Genomic DNA, 8,442 nt, shown 5'->3' with positions numbered 1-8,442 from the left:
ATCTTCAAATTCGTTGACTACTGGAATATCTTGTAAGTTGGGCACCTCCTTCTGCGTGTCCACCACATAGGCTAGGTAGGCCTCATTTCCTTTTCGTAGCATCCTTCTGGCCTGGGCCATAGTCAAAAATTTCCGCGTCTGCCTCTTTCCTCTAAATATAACTTCTTTCTTCCCTGGGATATTTAACTTAACTTTCTTCCCTTTACAGTCTATCTGAGCATCATTGCTAGATAGCCAGTCCATTCCCAAAATTATATCAAATTTCCCTAACTTAAAAGGAATCAGATCAACACTGAAAGATTGTCCCCCTATGCCTAACTCACAGGCGGGGTGAATCAGATTAACAAGAATAACTTCATGGTTGGCTATTTCTACTTGTAAGGGTTCTATCAAGGGTTCAGCTTTAAGTCTTAATTTATGCGCAAAGTCCCTTGATATAAAAGATTTAGTTGCTCCCGAATCAAATAAAACGTTTGCACTGACTGAATTTAGAGAAAGGGTACCTGCTATCACATCTGAATCTTTTATAGCATCCTGGACTGTCATGTTGAAAGTCCTTGTAGTAGGTGGCTTATTAGAAGCAGCCCTGCTTGCTCCCGAAGCTGCTGGTTTGTTCATTGGGCATTCCCTCTTCCAATGACCCGGGCGTCTACACTGATGATAAGTGGTGGTTGGGCAGGTAATGGGGGTTGGCGAAGTGCACTTGTCCGAATAGTGACCCTCTCGACCACACTTGAAGCAGATTACCGGCTTTCCTTTACACTCCCCAGAATGCATCCTTCCATAAGTGTTACAGGCTGGCAATGGGGGTCGAGACTGGTTGGAATAGGACATTCTTGACTTCTGGCCACTCTGGCTCACATTCACGCTCATGGGCCGCTTAAACCCAGTGTTCTTTCCCGGTAGGGACACTGCTCCTCGATTAAATCTAGTTAGGAAGCTCCTTCCTGCTGAACCCCCACCCATGCTCATACTTTTCCTCTTTATTCCCTTCTTTTCTCTTTCCTTCTGCATCTGTTCACTTCCAGCTTCTACAATTGTTGCCTTTTGCACCAGAGTGGCATAATCCGTAAGCTCAAGGATTGCCACCCTATTCTGAATCCACGGTTTCAGTCCCTGCTGAAACCTCCTAGCTTTCTTTTCCTCGGTGCTCACAAACTCCGGCACAAACCTTGATAACTCAGTAAATTTCGCTTCGTACTCTGCTACAGATAAGTTATTCTGCTTTAGCTCCAAGAACTTGAGCTCCATCTGGTTTTCCATAAACCTCGGGAAATACTTTCCCAGAAACAACTGACTGAATCTCTCCCAGGTTATAATAGCATCTGTCTCCATGTTTTTCTTGGCCTCCCACCAGTAGTTAGCTTCTCCTTTGAGAAGGTAGGTAGCAAATACAGTCTTCTGTGCCTCATCGATACTCAGAATCTCAAAGGATTTCTCCATTTCCTTTAACCATGCCCTTGCCTCAACTGGGTCGGCTGATCCGTGGAACTCAGGGGGCTTAAGGGACTTAAAAGCCCTGAAAGAGTTTGCCACATCATTGTTATTTCCTTGAGGGGGTGGGTTGGGTTGACGTTCCAAGTTCTGCCTTAGGAGTTGCATGAACTGGCCCATGGGATCCATGCCTGGGTTTGGTACTGGTTGCTCAACCTCAGTTTCTCCTTCTTCAGCCTCTATCTCAAATCCCTCAACATCATATGTTTCCTCTTCCTCTTCATACAGGGAGTCATCCTGTTCCACATAATCCTCGTCTTCCTCTTCACTGTGTTCCTGGTTCCTATCATCCTGGTTATGGCTTCCCTGGTCCTCAGATCCAGGGTTCGCCCTAGTTCCAATCTTTCTTGGCGGCATGATACTGATAATAAAAAAAATTAATGGGAAATTCAACGTTAGGTCACAATCATATACAACATTGTGCCTTGCACAGCTCTATAATGGGGAGAACGTATCTCATAATTTTATTACATTATCACAGTTCTAATAAGAAGTGCAGTAATAATAATGATAAAAACAGTGACCTCGTCACTAAGGAACTGAACCGAAAGGAAACAAATAATGCGAGAAATACATAGTTTGATCTGGTCAAAAGTACAACAGTGCTACAGCCATCTGTCCCAAAAGTGATACACAAGAGTCTATCTATCTAGTCAGAAAAAGGGATGCTATATACAAGTCAACTATCCCGGAAAATTGGCTCTTACTAAGGCCTCGGCTAACTAGACAACTAGACTATCCCATCGTCGGTCCTGAATCACAAACCGGAGCGGGTCAGCTCCCATACCCTTTCCATCGCACGACGGAAGATATAGTCGGCCTGCCGCCTGGAGATCCTACCATGCCTGTCCCCCTGGAGAGATCTGAGTCTCGCTCGGGACGTGAGCTCTATCCCCGTCAGCTCCCTCCTCAAGGATCGGGGTATAGCAGCCCTAGTCTCATAAGCTCGGGTACGCCTACCCGCCCTCTCCGCATCCAACTCCCTCCTGGCCTCATCCAGTCGGGCCTCAGCAACAGCCAATCGGGTCCTCAGTACATCCTGAACATAGCCATGGGCTAACGAAGACTGCCTGTGGGCAGGGTCGAGAGGTGGTGAATCCGGAGCCGCTGGGGGTGCCTCCTCTGTCTGCCTAGGCTCGGAAGTATGGGTCTCTGAGCTGTCATCATAGGGGATCCAAGATAGTGGTGGAGGGGTAGGAGCTCTGACCACCGGAAGTGTGGGTAAAGGGGTACCAGCATACACTACCATAGGTCCGACACGCTCCTCAGCTACTAGGACCTCATCCGGGTCCTCCTCATCTGGAATAGCAATGACCTCTGTCTCTGACTCCTCTGAGGGGTCCTCCTCATCTGAAATAGCAATGACCTCCGTCTCTGACTCCTCTGAGGGGTCCTCCTCATCCTCCTCCATCTCAGGCTCCTCCTGATCCTCAACATCTAGCAGTGCCTCATCATACTCACGCTCGAATATCTCAGGGTCCTCTATCTCAGGCGCCTACACATTAAACGAGCTAAGTTACTATCATGATACTTATAAGGGTTCCCGTAAGGGTTTTAACTGTCAGCGCTACTTTAAGTAGTCCGACCATGAACTTGGCAAGAGTTCTTATTATCTTTGTGAGTTTGTTATTATATCGTCGCATCATCTCTGAGGTTTATAAAGCTTAGCTCTGATACCATTTCTGTAACACCCCCAGATCTGGGGTCGGGGATCCGGGTCGTCACGGTCTTTCTTTCCACAATATCACTTCACTTAATTAATAATAATTAACCTCATGTTGTGACCCCACACTAACCCACACCACAACCCGTTATAGTCTCAGAGATGAAATTGAAATAAGTACAAGTCTTTGAATCCACAATTTAAAAGTTATTACAACCCAAAATGATTACTTAATAAGTTTACAATTAATTGCCATTATCTGCTACAAGTTATAATTATACATAACTGATTCTCAAAAGTAGATGGTCTGATCTACAGATAGATCTACCTCTACAGCTATAGCAGCTATGATCTCAACGGGAAGGCGCGGGGCGCTTCCCACGCTCTTGCGCTGGGTCTGCTTGAGTCTGGCCATCCTTCCTAACTGTTGTTGTGTGATGAAGAAATAAAGCAAGAGTGAGCATTACAGCTCGTAAGATAATATATAGTGTAATCAATAATGCAAGTATCTAATAGATAACTTACTGAAAACCTTTATCAAAAGTAAGATAATTACTTACTGGATATAAGCTTAAAGGAAGATGAAGTTACCAAATACTTCACTATACTTATATCATTTATAAGGCTACTTGAACTACCACTGTTCAAAGTATTATAGGTTTAAAAAAAAGTCATCCCATAGATGAGACCACAAGTTAAGACTTGAATAGATTCAATCTTTGAAATATTATTGAATGAAATAAAGTTACGAGATACTTTATTTAGTCCCGATATATATCCACATATATATCTCTTAAACATTTCCTGGAACCTCTGTTATGTAAAGTATGAACAGAGTTTGTAACATCCAATGAATTTTGGAAAGGAAAAGAATTTTGGCATAAACCCGATATCTTGCTGATCAGGCAAAGATACCAATAAGTAACCTTTTCTACTAGTAGATGGATGAATCCCCCACCGGTCATCACCCTGGCCACATAAGGACCTTGTGCTGGACCGCCACCCGGCCTCTTACGCGTTGATGGACTGCCACCCAGCCACTTACACTTTGATAGACCGTACCCCGACCTGTCGCTTATGCCGACTCAATTAGATGGGCTTACTTCCCGAACGTTGGGTAAGTAATCAATTCATTTGTTTTCTCAAAACAGCAACCACGTTGCGAATGTAAAATGCATCACAGAGCCGGATCCCCCAGGTTTTGAGCGAGTATTTGAATCCCCTTTGAAAGGAAGATCTTAAATATAAAAAAATGAGTTTTGGGGTCCACTCTAACTTTAAAAATCATTTTGAAGACTCGAAAACATTTTTAAGAATGTTTGGAGTACTGCTGATTTATTAAAATAAATCAGTCCCGATATATTAGAAAATATCTGAATATTATTATTTAAATAATATTCTCATAAAGATAATCCTTATAAAAATAATCGAAGTAGAAGTTTTAAAACTTATACTTGAAATGGATATTAAATAACCAAAGATATACTTATATGAAAGTACTATCTTTATTTGAATAATCGAAAATAAGTTTGATTATCGAAACATTATTCTTTAATAAAATAAAGAATATTATTAAATAATAAGCGGAGTCATAATACCTCGAATGAATATTATAAATAATATTCATTAAATAAAATAAACGGAGTCATACATCCTCCAATGAATAACCAATTAATAATCATTAAATATAATAAACAGAGTCATAAGTCCTCGAATGAATATTCAAATAATATTCATTAAATAAAATAAAGTTATCGAATAAACCTTATTCGATTAATAGTTTGGAAAACTATAACCATATATATATATAAATATATATATATATATATATAAAATCTACTCGGGATCCTCGACTCCTGGTTTTAGAAAATGTTTTCACCTTTGGGTCCCTATACTAAGGGTATATGCAAATTACCGCTATCCTCTAGCATAGGTATTATCAACTGAACCAACAGATATATATGGCAAGAACATGAAACAGGCATGCATATGTACCATATCACATGCTACAATATATCGCAAGAATTTGCTAATAACAAATATGCATTTATCGCAAGATCATGCATATACACATATACATCACAACAACATTATAACGGGTAGAAAACTTGCCTGAGCGACTAGGGGTGATAAAAGGCTCGGGACGAGTCTGGTAACCTATAAACAACAAGTAAGTTAGAATTAAACCAAAGTTACTTGTAAATCTATAATTTAACTAACTTAGACTCTAACGCTTGTTTTGCGCTTACTGATTCTCTTAAGTCACTCGAGTACCCTCGGCTCCACCATTTTTAATAAATTAACCATTACGAGTTTTAAGGCGATTCTTTCGCGGGTGTCTTACCAACTGCCTAACACACTTACCATAATTGTTTCATACATTAATTAACCCTTTAACCAATGTTTCAAAGTAAGGCGAGGGGAAAAGTTTCGTTCGCGAAACGCCGTTACTTGAAACGGTCGTTTCTCCTAAACCGTGCATCGGAATCAAACGAACTACATATCAAAACGAAGCTCGTAACATGAACTATCTAAACATGGCAATGGTCAAAATCTAGCAGGGAGTTCTCGGGTCCAAATGTTATGAACAAAAGTAGTCTAAAGTAAATCAGACATTACGACGGCTATGTTTACGCGATTACCAAAATTTTATATCACTCCAATTCATCACCAAACAACCCCCAATCCATTCATACAACCAAAGTCCATCCTTATGACATCATAACATCCCCAATAAGTTCAATTTTAACATTTATACTTATGTTTAAGCTTAAATTTAACTATACTTAAGTTCTTTTAACCAAAACAACAAGATTCACCATTCCATTTCACTACCACTCCAACCCAAACTCTAAACCACAAGCATTAAGCTACTATATCACCATAACGATCAAAATCATCTTATTATACAAAGTAATCTAGGGTTTGGAGATGATATACCTTCCTTGAAGTGGTGGGAGTAGCTAGGAAGCCTTAAGAAGCCTTGAGAAGTCTTAGGGATGCTTGGATCTTAAAGGAAAACAAGAAAAAATCAAGTTAAAAACTTTGAAATCACTATTCATTGTCTTCTTCATTGATTTCTTAAAGAAGATTGAGAAAGAATTGAAGGCTTAAACTCATAAGATAGCCATAACTATGCATAAGGATGACTAGGGAATTATCTTACCAATTTAGGAAGCCTTGATCTTGAGTTTTGAAATTTGTTTCTCTTGGAAATGGCAAAAGCCGAGAGAAAGCCTTGGTGATGAAGAATAAAATTTTGTTTTGACTCCTCTGAGGGGTCCTCCTCATCTGAAATAGCAATGACCTCCGTCTCTGACTCCTCTGAGGGGTCCTCCTCATCCTCCTCCATCTCAGGCTCCTCCTGATCCTGAACATCTAGCAGTGCCTCATCATGCTCACGCTCGAACATCTCAGGGTCCTCTATCTCAGGCGCCTACACATTAAACGAGCTAAGTTACTATCATGATACTTATAAGGGTTCCCGTAAGGGTTTTAACTGTCAGCGCTACTTTAAGTAGTCCGACCATGAACTTGGCAAGAGTTCTTATTATCTTTGTGAGTTTGTTATTATATCGTCGCATCATCTCTGAGGTTTATAAAGCTTAGCTCTGATACCATTTCTGTAACACCCCCAGATCTGGGGTCAGGGATCCGGGTCGTCACGGTCTTTCTTTCCACAATATCACTTCACTTAATTAATAATAATTAACCTCATGCTGTGACCCCACACTAACACACACCACAACCCATTATAGTCTCAGAGATGAAATTGAAATAAGTACAAGTCTTTGAATCCACAATTTAAAAGTTATTACAACCCAAAATGATTACTTAATAAGTTTACAATTAATTGCCATTATCTGCCACAAGTTATAATTATACATAATTGATTCTCAAAAGTAGATGGTCTGATCTACAGATAGATCTACCTCTGCAGCTATAACAGCTATGATCTCAACGGGAAGGCGCGGGGCGCTTCCCACGCTCTTGCGCTGGGTCTGCTTGAGTCTGGCCATCCTTCCTAACTGTTGTTGTGTGATGAAGAAATAAAGCAAGAGTGAGCATTACAGCTCGCAAGATAATATATAGTGTAATCAATAATGCAAGTATCTAATAGATAAGTTACTGAAAACCTTTATCAAAAGTAAGATAATTACTTACTGGATATAAGCTTAAAGGAAGATGAAGTTACCAAATACTTCACTATACTTATATCATTTATAAGGCTACTTGAACTACCACTGTTCAAAGTATTATAGGTTTAAAAAAAAAGTCATCCCATAGATGAGACCACAAGTTAAGACTTGAATAGATTCAATCTTTGAAATATTATTGAATGAAATAAAGTTACGAGATACTTTATTTAGTCTCGATATATATCCACATATATATCTCTTAAACATTTCCTGGAACCTCTGTTATGTAAAGTATGAACAGAGTTTGTAACATCCAATGAATTTTGGAAAGGAAAAGAATTTTGGCATAAACCCGATATCTTGCTGATCAGGCAAAGATACCAATAAGTAACCTTTTCTACTAGTAGATGGATGAATCCCCCACCGGTCATCACCCTGGCCACATACGGACCTTGTGCTGGACCGCCACCCGGCCTCTTACGCGTTGATGGATTGCCACCCAGCCACTTACACTTTGATAGACCGTACCCCGGCCTGTCGCTTATGCCGACTCAATTAGATAGGCTTACTTCCCGAACGTTGGGTAAGTAATCAATTCATTTGTTTTCTCAAAACAGCAACCACGTTGCGAATGTAAAATGCACCACAGAGCCGGATCCCCCAGGTTTTGAGCGAGTATTTGAATCCCCTTTTAAAGGAAGATCTTAAATATAAAAAAATGAGTTTTGGGGTCCACTCTAACTTTAAAAATCATTTTGAAGACTCGAAAACATTTTTAAGAATGTTTGGAGTACTGCTGATTTATTAAAATAAATCAGTCCCGATATATTAGAAAATATCTGAATATTATTATTTAAATAATATTCTCATAAAGATAATCCTTATAAAAATAATCGAAGTAGAAGTTTTAAAACTTATACTTGAAATAGATATTAAATAACCAAAGATATACTTATATGAAAGTACTATCTTTATTTGAATAATCGAAAATAAGTTTGATTATCGAAACATTATTCTTTAATAAAATAAAGAATATTATTAAATAATAAGCGGAGTCATAATACCTCGAATGAATATTATAAATAATATTCATTAAATAAAATAAACGGAGTCATACATCCTCCAATGAATAACCAATTAATAATC

The sequence above is a fragment of the Apium graveolens genome, chromosome 10, assembly GCF_009905375.1.
Source record: "Apium graveolens cultivar Ventura chromosome 10, ASM990537v1, whole genome shotgun sequence".
In the NCBI taxonomy this organism is placed as follows: Eukaryota; Viridiplantae; Streptophyta; class Magnoliopsida; order Apiales; family Apiaceae; genus Apium; species Apium graveolens.
The sequence above is the reverse complement of the archived record's forward strand: the minus strand, read 5'-3'. Positions refer to the sequence as shown.